Source organism: Benincasa hispida, chromosome 7 (genome assembly GCF_027475165.1).
Source record: "Benincasa hispida cultivar pf3 chromosome 7, pf3_genome.v1.1, whole genome shotgun sequence".
NCBI classification, from domain to species: domain Eukaryota; kingdom Viridiplantae; phylum Streptophyta; class Magnoliopsida; order Cucurbitales; family Cucurbitaceae; genus Benincasa; species Benincasa hispida.
Window position 1 is genome coordinate 41,880,123 of NC_143484.1, and position 15,930 is coordinate 41,896,052.

A 15,930-nucleotide genomic window follows, 5' to 3' on the forward strand; every position below is an offset into this window, starting at 1 on the left:
CTGCCTCTCGATGCCTGCAAGATATTTCTCCAGTAGTACGATCTCACCATACAACAGATGATCGACGAATAGACTGATCGTACAAAACATCGGGATCAACAGGTCCTGAGTTTAAAGTCATGATCTGAAAAAAAAAATATTTATTTCTCAATTAAAAAAATATTTGTTTCTCAATTAGAAGAATAATGTACAACTTAATTAAAAGATTAATGTACAACTTAATTAGAAGAATAATGTATAACTTAATTAAAAGAATAATGTACAACTTAATTAGAAGAATAATGTACAACTTAATTAAAAGAATAATGTACAAGTTAATTAGAAGAATAATGTACAACTTAATTAAAAGAATAATGTACAACTTAATTAAAAGAATAATGTACAACTTTATAATAAAAAAAAATTGAATATACAATAAATTTATTTACTTTCCATGGAAATATATATATATATATATATATATGACCAATGAGAAAAAAAGCTAGTAATCATTAATGAAAAAATAACAACAATAACAGAATTTTGAATTGTAAGAGAGAGCGAGATTGTAAGAGAGAGCGAGATTGAGAGATCGAGATTGTAAAAGAGAGCGAGATTGAGAAAGCGAGATGTTCAAAGAGAGCGAGATTGTAAGAGAGAGCGAGATTGAGAGTGAGATTGTAGGAGAGAGCGAGATTGTGAGAGAGAGCGAGATTGTAGGAGAGAGCGAGATGCATACATTCCATAGACGTGGAGATTGTCCCATCCTACAATCTCGCTCTCTCCTATAATATCGTTTTCAATCTCGCTCTCTACTATAATCTCACTTTCAATCTCGCTCTCTACTACAATCTCGCTCTCAATCTCGCTCTCTCTTACAATCTGCTTCACCCACTTATCTTCCTTGTCGAAGGTTGAAGTTTTGACTTATATATGTTACAAAACTAGCGAGATTTCCTTTTCCTTGTCGAGGGTTGAAGTTTCAACTTATGTATGTCGAAACTTCAACCCTCGACAACCTTAATTTACGTATTGTTTTCAAGTTTTTCTTTATTTGTCGAGTTCTCAACGTTCGACCTCTATATTAGTTGAATCCTTGACTTCTAGTCTCGAACTCCCAAAACAACAATATTTTTTTTGAAAACAACAATATTAATATTAAAGGTGCAGTATTAATATATTGGCATGTTTTTAAAATAAAAATAGAAAATAGTGACAAAATGGAAAAAGTTACATCAATGGTTGCGTACGCAACTCCAACACCCCCATCCATTCCCTGGGCCCCACCTTCCCTTCTAAAATTTTCTTTCAATCACTCTTCGGACCACTTCCGAAAGTCCCCTTTGATTTTGACCCCTATCCTACTATTTGTTTGCATTCTCCCCCCGATGGTTAATTATGTTGGAGATTGAATGGAAAAGAGTAATCATTAATGATTACGTCTTTACTATATGTTAGCTTGCACGTGACTAAAAATCTTTAGAACATGAATTTTGTCGGTAAAATTTTAATAAAAATTATGAATTTTTTATTAAATTTAAATAATATATATCTGACATAAAAATTAAAAATAATAGAATAGTTAATAGTCAAAACTATATATAGATATTTATATTTATTGTATGTTATGTTAATTCACAACAAATATAAAAATGAGTTACACGTGTTGATGATCTTTGAAACACTTGGAACATAAATTTTGATGGTGACATAAATTTCGAATCAATATACTTTTGACGAGAGTAGTATAAACTATAAACTTTTTTACATGAAATTAAAATGTGATATAATAGCTTTATAAATCATCAACTAACTCAAGAATAATATCTTTGATGAATAAGATTTTATTGGCATACTTGTATAATTCAATGTTGGAGATATATATGAATACTAATACATTTGTTTTAGATCTTTTGAATCTATCGAATTTGATCTTGTTGCTCATTATGATAGTTTTCATTGGTTAGTTCTCCTAACACAATGAATAAACATGTTAAATTCAAACACACGAAAAACTAGTTAAAAAAAAAAAAAAGATATCTAAGTTTCTGATAAAGATGAAACTATAGAAATCTAATCAAAGATCTAATTGAAACTAATAAAATAATAATAATATAAATTTTCAGTACTAACAAAAATTCATGCTCAACATTTAAATTCTAAAATAACATAAATATGTAAATCTTTGTTATCGTTGAAAATGAGTACACTTTATATAATTTCCTACAAATAAGAAATATTGTCGCTCTTTGATTGAATTCAACTGCTACATTTCCAAATTCAAAATAATCATCATTGTTAATAACACTCCCTCCTAAACCTTATAATTTACTTTCACATCCGTTATTTTCCTCTTTTCCTCATTCAAATCTATTTCCATTTTTTATCTACTGACCCAATTCTTATTTATTTTTGCTTTTTGTAATTTATCTCACTCGTTTCCTTAAAAAAAGGAATTTAAAAAAATAAAGAAAATGAAACTAAATTTATGACGTAATCAGAATTTAAATTTGAGAATAACCTAAATATTTGTTAGTGTTGGAAATAAAACTAATAATCAATATTGTATCAAAATGTAAACTCCAAGATACTATGTGTTTGATTTTATGCCCTAAAACTCGTAGATAGTAAATGTTGTTAATTGACCGTCATCAATAAAGAGTTATGGATGTTAAATAAATAAATGATATTGTTTGTATTGTTGCCTATTTTGTTTTAATAACCCTAAATCCAATAAACTAATTAAGAAAATCCAAGGATGTCTTATGAGTTTTGAACTGTTTGTGGAGACATACATTGATCAATGTTCAAGATACAACCTAAAGGGTCTATAGTATAGAGATAAGGTTGGATACCTTATCCTAGTAATACTATGGATACGACCCACTTTGTATTTAATACAAACATAATGATCCGACGCGTTTGTGTAGGTGAGACGCAAGTGGGGTATCCTATGCAATGAGTTTGCATAAGGCTGGACTGCGAAATAGTAACACTAGATGTAATACCATTGACTAGTTAGGCTTATATTTCAATAGGATGACTTAGGCGGCTTAGTCTTAATCTTGAGTATATTATGATCTTCTGTTTAGGGGGATTGTCATTTGATTTGTATGGGTGAGGGTGACCAGTTTGCCGACCCAATATGCCTACCATTTTGGGGATGAAATTGAGTGGGGATCTGGGAACATAATAATACAAAATGGAATTCACCTCTTCCCTCCCTGAGGGTAAGTAGATGAGAGCTAATGAGTTTAATCACTTAATCTCATATCGTTAGAGCTTCTGATCTACAGGTCCACTAGGTCCTCTCGTTAGCTCACTAGAGGATACTTAAAATGGATCATTTGAATTGTACAAATTAATTTGAGGAAACTATATATTAATGTGATTAATATATAATTAATTATGGATATGATTTATAATTAAATTGGAGAGTAATATTTGAATAGGATTCAAATTGATTCAAGTAAATTAAATACAAGGAATTAATTAATATAGAGGTTTTGCATATATACATGGGACATATATGATAATTAAATATATACATTAAATTGGGTTTAATGTTATTTAATTATTGTATATATTAAAATTAAATAAATGTTATTTAATTTGGTTAATTAATTAAATAAGTGTTATTTAATTAAATGAGTTAATTAATTAAATAAATATTATTTAATTAACTATAGAAAAGGAAAGTATATTGGGAAAGGGCTCGACTCTTCTCTATATAAAGACTTCCCCATGGCCTTTAGGGATGCAGTGAATACACAATTCTCATTACAAGAAATTCTGACAATATACAACTCTTAATGTTATTGTGCAAAATTTTCTTTAAGCCATAAATCCTCTCTACTCTTCAAAATCTTATTCTCATCTCTCTCTCCCAATAGGTTAGATACCATATCCCTCTATTAGAATCCTAGAGAATAACGTGGTAACTCTCATGATAGTGTTCGAGATCGCTCAAGGAGTTGTTCGTGATCAAGATCATTTGGAGATCCGTTCGTTGGAACCTTGGAGAGGATTGTCTGTGCCACTTGGGGAATCTACAAATGTAAGAATCGTTCTAACCTTTTCCCCAATAGCATGCTAGTTTACGTATTTATTCATTCAGTTTAGTATAACGACTTTGTTTATTGTAAAAATCAAATCGTGGGATGCAAGACGATCTCACACGAGAACGCTTACGCTGCGGAATTCGAGCCCTTCACTATGCATATATGATTTTCTTCCCCTCAAATATAACGGTTGATGGATAAAAATAAATCAAAATTTTAATAAGAATAACAATCATACCTTTTCGTCGAAGAAAATAAATTCATAAATTATCTAGGCTTCATTTTGGCATGATTCAATATTTCTTTATGAATAACGAAAACTTCAATTATCATTCTACAATTCCTTCTATCATGACCTTTTTAAAATGGAGATGGACCCAAAGGAAATAGGAAAGCTTGTATTTATTCTTTAAAAAATATTTAGTTATTATGTGAAGGGTTGTGTAGTATTTGTAAGGGATTTGTCTATTTGAATATGAGTTTTTATGTGAATGGGTATCAAGAGGATTCCATGGCAGATGATGAAAAGGTGTGATTGTTATTTATTTAAAAAAATATAGCTATTATGTGAAGCTAAAATTAAATTACTTATTCACAATACAAAGTGATAAAATGTACAAATAAAATTGTTTTTATTATAAATGGGTGTGAATATAATTTATACTCAAGTTATTTTTTCACTTTCTCCTTTCTCCACTATTTATATTGTTTTCTTCTCTCTTCCGGGCATGTGATGATGCCTCTTCATAGGAGACTAATTTGTTGAAAATAAAAATCTAAAAAAAAAATGCACATATATTTAATAGGAAGAGTATAACGAGCATTTAACAAAAAAAAATTAAGGCAAAATAGAGAGAGAAAGATTCTCCCCATATAACCCTTAACATAGTAGAGAAGAGATGAAGATGTTTCACTTTTTAAAATACAAGCTAATTAAATAATTAGAGATGGTTGCTTCACTTAACTTTAAATTGGTTTAAAATGGTTATAAATGATAATCTCGATTAACTTTAATTGTTTTTAAATAGTTAAGAGTTATAACATTTGCTTAATTTTGATTCATTTAATTTGATTGATTAGCTATTTGGATACTATAATTTGAATGTTGTTTTAATTTGATACTTATATATAACTTAAAATATTCTATGTTTTTGTTACATACATAAGTCGCATGTTAGAAGGAAAAATTGAAATGGTTTGGAAAGGAAATGAGAAGAAAAATAAACAAAAACATCTAAGGTAGATTTGATTAAGATATTATAGATGCTTGAGAATAAATGATGTCCAGAAAAAAGATGTCTGAGAATAAAATGTCTGAAAATCAAAGATAATTGTATTTAATTGTGTATAGAAATGAGAATATATGATGTCTGAGAATGTGTTATACTTTTTTATGTAATTATAAAATATAAAATTAATTTCAATAATTAATTTTCTTTTGACATTAAGTTATTAAATCAATTTTAAGCCATTGAAATTTAACTAAATTTACGTACTTATCTTCCAATTTTATTATTTATTATCAGTTAAATATTTTATATTACACATTTATATTATCAATTTTTATTAAAAAAAAATTGGTAATTGATTTAAATATCTATTTTCTTATTAAATAATTGTTTAATGTCAATTATAAGCCTTATATATATATAAAAAAAAAAAAGTTGATATAAACTAATTGATTTTAAATCATCAAACAATGCTTTCAAGTTTAAGAAAATAACTATGATTATAGATTAAAACTAGAAATACAAGTGTACAAAATTGTTTAGTTGAAAAATATTAACTCATTTTATTATTAGTTAATTAATTAATATTTTTTAAAGATTAATTAATAATTTTAATAGATAATTTATCATGTTAATATATATTACTAATAAAAAGAGATTTAAACAAATATAATTATGATTATTTTTTTATTTTTAAAAAAGATTATGATTTTTCATATGAATTCATAATAATGGAATAAATCATTAGTGGTAGTATTATTAATAAAATTAATTACATATGTTAATTTTAATTTTAATTTTAATATATTTATAAAAATTAAATAAATTACCAATATCAATAAAGAAAAAAAATAAAATTAAAAGATAAAAAGTAAGAGAGAATCCATTTTCATTGTTAAAAAATTGTACCAAATGTGATGATAGAATATCATTTCCTATTCCTACGTCTTATTTCCATGAACCAAACCGACCATTAATGAAATTCTACCATATTTAAAAAATGATTAATTGTATATCTTATTTTTTCAATCTAGAGATGTAAATGACATCATGCACAATAATTTTTATATATTCTAATACACTAAACTAATATAATTATCGAAAAAGAAAACACCACGAGAGCAGTATTAATTATGATTGTGAGTTGTAACGAGAACAACATATCGTTTAATTATTTAAATCGTTTTGACTAAAAGAAACCAAATTGGCTTGTAAAAATGTACAGGACTAAAATTAAAACTAAATAAAGTTTTAGGACTTAAATTATAAATTAAAATATTTAAAAATATAAAAATCATATTGAAAAGGACCCAAATGGACCAATTAGTAATTTAACATCAAGCCTTTTAATTCTTAAAATATTGGAAAAATAGTTAAACAATATGTTGAAATATATACTATCTTCACCCCTATTTTAAGTTTGGTTTATTTTGTTTCTTTGTCATTTTAAATATCTATTTTTTTTTATTCTATACTTCAATATATCTCAAAATTAGTTGCTAAAGTTGATTTTTATAAATAGTTTTTATTTAGCATTTTCTTCGTAAATTATGGATTTCCCAGCATGGAAATTATTATTATTATTTAACTTATTTCGATAAAAATTAACTTCGAAGTACTAGATTTAAGAGGGTGAGACATAATTGCCTTTCTCCTCTTCATATAAAAGTATAAACAACACTCCTGATTTCTGGGAGGACTTTTTTTTAAAAAAAAATAAATAAAATAAAACAAAAGCAAAATTAGATTTGTCTATAGAAATAACTACATCTCCCTATATTGCATCTACTCATAATTAGATACGTCGCATCGCATCTAGTCATAAAAAGATTAGAACGCTAAATTCTTGTCCTTCACATTAGAATATTTCTAGCTCCTCCTAAAATAAAAGAAAAACTATTAAACACTAGTATAAACATACCAAGAATTGACATTACAATATCAACTAGGTAAAGGCATTTACAATCTCAAATCTACGTGCTATAACTACCAAGATCGTCTATAAATAAAAAGATGCTTGTAAGGTTGTATCAAAAGTTTTAGTCCACTCATGTCAATTTGAACGTAAGTAAGGAACTAAAAGAATTATATTCATTGTAAATGTTAATGATTTAATTTCATTTTTGTCTGTTACAAAACGGATCGCAATAAAAATAAAATTTTAGTGGGACCGTACATGATATCGACGTACCAAATACGTTATTCTACTCAATCACATGTTTATAGTGAAGTCCATGATAATATTGCCACAATATGAACGATTTTTTTTTCTCCTAAAAAGAAATCTTTTTAACATATATGATACACAATAGTAGTTAGAAGTAGTACTATTATTTCTCTCTCAAAAACAGCTACATTTTCTTATTTTTAAGTACTATTTTTATTTTCCATTAAAAAGAAAATCCATGATCCAATCACCAACAATTCAATTCATGGAAGATATTTTCCATCCTATAATAATTTAAATGTAAAAATTCAATTAAATACTACATTTTATGCTATTTAATGACCATTTGCTTTTTTTTTTAAAAAAAATTGAGTTCATAAACTTTATTTATCTACTTACAATTAATATTTTTAAAAATCAAATTAAATTTTAAAAAATAAAATTAACATTTTTTAACATTTTTTTAAAAAGATCTTAACTAAGAATTCAGATACTTCTTCAAGTGAAAGCCATATAAAAAATTGGGAGAAAACCTACATTTCAAAAATGAAAAACAGAATAGTTAACAAATGAGGGTCTAAATTTTTGCACACTGTTCTGTTCGTATCAATTTCAATTTACTATTAACAACACACATGTCTCCATCACCAATTCAAATCTAAAACAAAGGGAAATTTTCCATCATTTCAAATCTAGAATGATGCCCTTTTTTTGTTTATTTGTTTCGAGTATGGAACAAAAAAGAAAAAAGAGAAGAAAAGGGAAAGAGAGGAGAACGGAAAAAAGAAAACATAGTAGACACCAACAAGCGACGACCAGAGATTGTTGACAGCTACAAAAGATGGCGATTGGTTGCGGTGGCAGTCGTGAGAATGAGGGAGCGAGTTTAAAGAGTTAAGGATTTGCAACTTTGAATTAGGGGAATTTCTCAGAATATTTTCACTTGATAAATAGAGAGGCAGCTATGGCCTTTCAATATACAGAAAATCCTAATTTAAGGACAGAAAAAATAAAGAACGAGAATAATGAAAAAAGAATATAGGTGGCCAATAATAGAAAGAGGGAATAAGAATCTATTAACAAATTATAAAAAATTGTAAATGTAAACCACTTTTCTCACACGTAGCCTTTCATTCTGCCGTGGCATTCCTTATGAGGATTTGGCACTTCTGACTTGTTGGCCTTTTCCAGCGTGACATTTTCCCTAATATCCCCCCTCAAACTTGGGGTTAGATCAACCCCACCAAGTTTTTCATGAAGCAAATAGTAACGCGAATGGGAGAGAGGATTCGTCAAACAGTCAGCAAGTTGATCTGTCGTGGGTACATAACGAATCTCTAGGCTGTCGTCGATGACTTGATCTTTTACAAAGTGAATATCGATCTCGATGTACTTGTTCTGAGCATGGAAGACCAGATTTTCTACCAAGGCTCCAACACTTAGATTATCACACCAGAGGATCGATCTCATATTTGATTTCATACCCATTTCGTCCAGTAGCTATTGAAGCCATATGATTTCTACGAAAGCTTGAGCCAAGGCTCTATATTCAGATTCAATACTTGAACGTGCTACAACCGTTTGTTTCTTCGAGTACCAAGACACTAAATTGTTTCCTACAAATATGCAATAGGCAGCCACTGATTGTCGGTCATCAATTTTTTATGCCCAATCGGCATCTGAGAATCCTGAAATGTTTAGATGCGAACTTTGTTGAAATATAAGACCATACTGACGAGTGTCACTGACGTACCTCAAAACTCTTTTAGAAACCTGTTAGTGGACATCAGTCGTGATGGAGTTATCATGCAATCAACGGAAGAAAATGGGATCACTAAATACTCTAATTCATCAATATTAGCATTAGAGTAAGCATGTTCATCAAATAAAAGTAGGGTTCCTGAAACATACCTTTGAGGACTCTTTGATCTTCAAATTCCAACTTAATTCTCCACGATAATTTGTTGTAGACCATCACTTGATTTTCCTTACTATTTTCTAGGACCTTAGATTGGGTGGTGGAACCCAAAATGAACTTGAATTGAGGAAAGATTGGAGAGAATATCTGGATTTTGTAATTTTAGCTTGAAGAACTCTTTTTCAGTTTTTTTTCCTTTCAAAAAACAACCATCAAAACTTAATTGCATTTCATGTCTCTTTTAGCAAAAACTAGTTGATATATTCAACTGATCATGCAACCCAAATAAACTTGGAATTGACACCAAGTAGATGAAAATTAGATGAACATTTAATGAGAATTGAGTGCCAAAAGTGAGATAATCCCACTTAATTGGAATTTCCAATTTTTAATTAAAAATTTATTTTCTTTAATTAAATTTGCAGAAAATTAAATTAAAACTAAAATTGAATTTCATATTTGATTTTTCCTAAAATTTAAAATTCTAAAATTAATTCTAAATAAAATTTAATTATTAATTGCAAATTTTAATTAGTTAATATAATTTAATATCCAATATTAAATTAATAAAATACCAATTCCACATTCATAAACCTTTATTCATGTAATTAATATTCAAATCAAATTTAAATATTATCAAATTCTCCAATTACATTTAATTTGATAATTAAACGTGTGATAGTATCGTATATAATTAGTAATTCTCTTAATTCGAATTTGAACGTTTCAAATTAAACTTATGACTTTATTCTAAGGTTTAATCCGTTAGTGAGCTAGTAAAGGGACCTAATGGACTTACAGATCATGAGCTCCAACGATCCGAGATTAATTGGCTCTTTAAACCGAATTAATCAATATTCGTTAATTATCGGGTCACTCCACTAAAGCCCAGTAGTTGCATTCCCCTCACTGTAGATATATTTCTGTCCACTTGATTTAACCGTAATCATAAGTCGACCCTTCACAGGTTGTTCATAATGACGGCTGGGTTAATTGCTATTTTACCCCCAAGATTACATCTTGCTCCTTAAGTCTCATTGATCCTCTAAAGAACAATTGGTTTGTGATCCAATCACGAAATCGAGTCCCTCTCGGGCCAGTGAGAGGTGAGACTTCTTGTTCAAGACCTAAAATCAGTACTTAAGAGAATAACCTCTCTACTATCCCTAAAAGCGGGTAGGAGCGACTTTCGTCTTACACCCTATGTTCCCAGTTATCTACCCAGTCTTACCCCTGAAAAAAGGAGGTTTATTGAGTCGGTGTTGTTGAGTCAGGCCTCACCTATGCAAATCTAAGGATAATCCCAAATAAACAGGAGTTCATAGTTAGCTTAAGATTAAGGTCGAGTTACCTAGGTCGTCGCTTTGAAATAGTCAACAACGTTACAAAGTAAAAGTGACTTGTTTCTTGGTCCAATTCATATGAATGACTTGTTTTTTAGAATGAGTTTAAACTACATGTTATATCGAATATAACATATAACCTATAATTTTTATATTGTATCAAATACAATATAACCTAGAGTTCAAATTCTCTCAATAATATATGAAATTTAATATAAATAAAATTTATATGAAATATATGAAACCAATTCAACTAATATTTGAATCTTATATCTTCTCAAATTAAACTTTATATTATAATGTATCAAATATATTTATTAATTATATCATATATAATTAATTCACTTAATTAATTTGAACAATTCAAATTAATCCAAAATTAATTCTCAATCATCCCAGTTGAGCTACAGAGGGGATCTTATGGACATGTAGATTGAAACTCCAATGGTATTTGGATAACTAATTAAACTCCTTTAATTAAATTACCCAACTTCCATTAACTGCCAATCACTCCACTAAAAGTTAACAGTTGCACTCTTCGCACTACAGATTTAATGTCTGTTGGATATAACTAGTCAACGGTGCGATGACCCTTCATAAATTGCTCGTAAGTATAGCTGGGTCATACCCTTTTTCTCCTATAGTTACATCTAACTTTTAAAGTACCACTGATCCCTCTAATGAACAATAATTCATAGTCCCAACTATGACCAAACCCCTCTTGAGCCAAGAGAGAGTGTAGCGTCATATTGTCCAAGCCTCAGAATCAGTCCTTAAGGGAACAGTCTATCTACTTACCTCGACATTAATGAATGAGTGAATTCCATCTTGTATAGCTGTGCTTCTAGCTTCCCAATCAGATGAATCCCCAAAATGGTAAGCTTATTGAGTCGACGATTTGGCCACGTTCACCTATACAAATCAAAGGACCGTCTTTATAGGCTTCAACTCACCTGGGATTCAGGTCATGTCTTCTATGATCATCCTGGTTGAAATGTAAGTCTCCATTATTAATGATGTTATATAATGAGACTATTCATTTTGTGGTCCGATCTTATACAAATCCCTTTGTATAGACCCACGCTCACATGTCTCTACGTGAGTGATCGGGATGAGATCATTTGTAGTGTTTTGCAACAATTGTAATATCTACAAAGCGGGTCGTATTCATAGTATCACCAGGATAAGGTACCCAACCTTATCCATCTACTACAGACTATTTAGATTATCACTTAAACATGATCCACCTGTATATCTTTACATATATGTTTAAGCTACAGAAGATAACCTTGGATGTTAGTTTATTGGTTTTGTGGGTTAATGTTACTAAATATCGAATAAAATTCCTCATATTTTATTAAATAACTACAGGACCTATGAGATTTAAGGTATCAACCCCAATAGCCCAGACTAATTTAGAAAGGCAAAAGGAAATTCACTCTCACTAAATGTGACATTTCGTGAAATATAGAGGCGCCCGTTGGGCTAAGGCACTTAAATCCTTTGTGAGTTGGACTTGGCCCAAGGTAAACACATTTTTCTGTTCGATAGTGAAACTTGTGGTTGTTGTAAGGTCTGAGACAAGGATAACAGGCACAACCGAATACCTTTATACTTTGGACATCAAGGCGTTTGTTGAACATGAGCACCAAATGTGACTTCTCATTCAAGACCGGTGTTGGTAGCCCATTAATGAGAAAAGCAGCCATGGAAAAGATATCCCACCAGAATGTCAATGGTAAGGAGGCCTGGGCTAATAGTGTGAGCTCAGTTTCAACCAAGTGACGATGCTTCTGCTCGGCCCTACTATTTTGGGTTGAGGTATACAGACACGTAGAGATGATTCCCATCAATTGACCCTCGTGATGAATTTTGACATATTCATCCCCATTATTAGATTGCAGAGCCTTAATGGTTTCGACAAATTGTGTTTGAATGAACTTTATAAAGTGATCAAATGCAAACTCTGTGTCACTTTTCTATTTTAGAGGATAAACCAAGAGATATCGACTATAATCATCTATAAAAGGCACATAGTATCGAAATCCATTAAAGGACATAAATGGAGCTGGACCGCAGAAATATATGTGAACTAAATCAAATCTAGCAGAGGCTCGATAATTAGAAGTTTTAAAAGGCAATGCACAAGCTTTTCCAAATTGGCAAGATTCACAAAACTAACATTCATCATTTGTCTTAGTAAATAGATGGCATCCTTTAAGTATAAAATCTAAGGTTCTCGACAATGAATGACACAATCGTGGATGCCATATTGTCCTTGACTTTATAACATTGAAACTGATTCCAGAAAGAGTAAATGCTATAGGGTTCTTATTTTTGTGTAGGGATTGATTCTCCTTCCTCTAACCTTCTTTCACCACTACAAACCCTTTTAAATGGTATAGACCATCATTAAGTTCCCCTTTAACTAACGTACGATCCGTAGCTTTGTACTTAATGAGACAATGATCACCATAAAATTCAATAAACATAACATTATCTTGAGCTAATTTTGACACACTAAGTACTTAGCTATATCAAGGACGTAGAGCACATTACGAAGATTCAACACAGATTGGCCATCAGACAAACATGAATTACCAGTGTAAGTTATATGCAACTTTTCACCATTACCTATAGTGACAAGTTCATTGCCTCCATACTCAGTAGGATCGACTATATTGGTGTCCTCTGCAGTCACGTGGTTTGTTACACCACTATCAGCATACTAGCTATGAAGAAAATCATACATAAGGATTTTCATGAGCAGCGAAATGAACATTCCAAATTCCATTCGAAATTGAACAATAACAATTACAATCAAGAAACGGAAACTTACAGGTCATGTAAAATACGAAACTACAGCATGCTTTACAGAGAGATCAAAGGAAAGATTAAAAATACCTTTGAAGACTCATCTTCAAACCCCCTCGATCACGAACGCTCGATCAATCTCCAAGAATAAAACACACGAACGCTTGAACCTAGCGACCGCAACACAACACGATCACAGTGACCACCACATGAACTCAACGAACCCTCTACAAACCACGACTTCAGTCAAGTTGAGTAAGACACCACCACAATGGCTATCTTGGTATTATTGGTTTGAGAATCTAGAAGTGTGGGCTTTGTGTGAACTTGTTTAGAGGAAGAGACCGGAGGAGTAACAATCGTGTAAACAATTGAGCAAGTGGGAGATGACAAATGTCTATCGTATAGACGAATGCCCAATCATTTAGCAAACGGCAAACTATCATATAGAAAAAGTCCCGCGATCATTTAGAAGACGACCAGCTGAGTGAACTATCGTGTAGTGTCTCTCCACGATCGTTTAGTCTCTTTTCAGCTATCGTTTAGTGAATCATATTCACTTAACAGCCTGTTTGTGAGTGAGTTTTCGAGAATAGAAACTCTCACAACAACTTTAGCAAATCTACTAAATTTAGGAAAACATTTTTCCTTTTATCTCACGATTACCATGAAACCACCAATAACCTCCCATTAAATTGGTTATTAGAGTATTATTATAAGTATATATGATAACCAACTTACCATATTATATTTATAACCTATAATTTTAATATTTCATCTCATGAAACATATAAATCATAGTTCTTTTTCTATTTCATAGTACTTAATGTAAATCTCATTTACATTAATCCTCCACTTTATGTATCTCATACATTACACCGATTATATCATATATAATCAAATTTTCTCTTGTCAGTTTGAACATTTCAAATCAATCCCAAGAACTGATTCTCAACTTGAATCCATTGAGCTACCAAGGGGACCTTATGGACTTGTAGCTTGAAGTTCCAAAATACGTGAATAAATGACTAAACCCTTTACTCACGGGATCTACTATCTATTAACTGCTAGACACTCCACTAAAGATCGACAGCTGCACTCTCCTTACTATAGATATATTTTGTGTCCATATCAACCAATCAACAGTGCAATAATCCTTCACAAATTGCTCATAAGTACAGTTGGCCCAATAATCGTTATGCCCCTGTAGTTACATCTAACTTCTTAAGTACTACTGATTCCTCTAATGAACATAAGTCATAGTCTTACTATGATTGAGTCCTCTCTTCCAAAGAGAAGTTGTGGCCACTATCTTCAAGACCCGAAATCAGCCCTTCAGGGAGCAATCTATCTACTTACCCCTGCTTCGAAGAATAAGTGAATTCCATCTTGTGTAACTAAGTTTCGAGCTCCTAAATCAGAAAAATCTCCAAAAAAGTAGGCATGTTGAGTTGACAATCTGGCCACTCTCACCCATACTAATCAAAGGACTGCCCTCAAAGGCTGGATTTCCCAAAACACTCAGGATTGAGGTCATGTCACCTATGGTCATTTAGGTGAGATGTAAGTCTCAAGTATTAACGGCATTATATAAAGAGACGAATCATCTCGTGGTCTGATCTTATACAAACTCTTTGTATAGGAAACCCCCGCTCACATGTCTCCACATGAATGGTTAGGATTTACCATCTGTAGTAGTTCACAACACTTGTAAACCTCTACAAAGTGGGTCGTATCCGTAGTGTCACTAGGATCAGGTATCCCTTCTTAATCCTTATACTACATACCTATTTAAGTTATCACCTAAGGCATGATCCATTTATATATCTCATATACATGCTTAAGTTTACATACAATAACCATGGAGCTTTGTTTATTAGATATGAGTAAATGCCAAATAAAATAACTCTTATTTTATTTATAAAAATTTGTACAATATACAAACTACGAGTCGATGGGAGAATTAGGACAATCTCAATAAGTTAGTCTCCAACAACCTTAGGGGTAGCCAGAAAGGGATTTTGGCTTGGAGTAATGTTGAATATTTTTAGGAACGGATTGCTTTATTTATTTATTAAGGACGGATGGGTTTGTACATGAAGTCATGCGTTAGACATGACTTATACATTTGCACCCATGCGTTTGAGGTCATGCGTCAGAATGAAGATGCGTTAAACTAATATGCATTGACCACGCATTCCTATCACAAGTTTTCTTACGCTCGCGCCAAGTATAACGCAAACGTAAGTTTCTCAGATAATCCGAGGTCGAACACAGGGACTTGTTACTTAATAATTCTTGTGAAGCAATGCATTTGAGGTGATGAAAAGAAAAACAAAAAGAAGTTTAATAGATGTACAAACTATTCTTACTCCTAACTAAACAGATTGAGCAATAGAAGACTTGCAATGAGAATAAG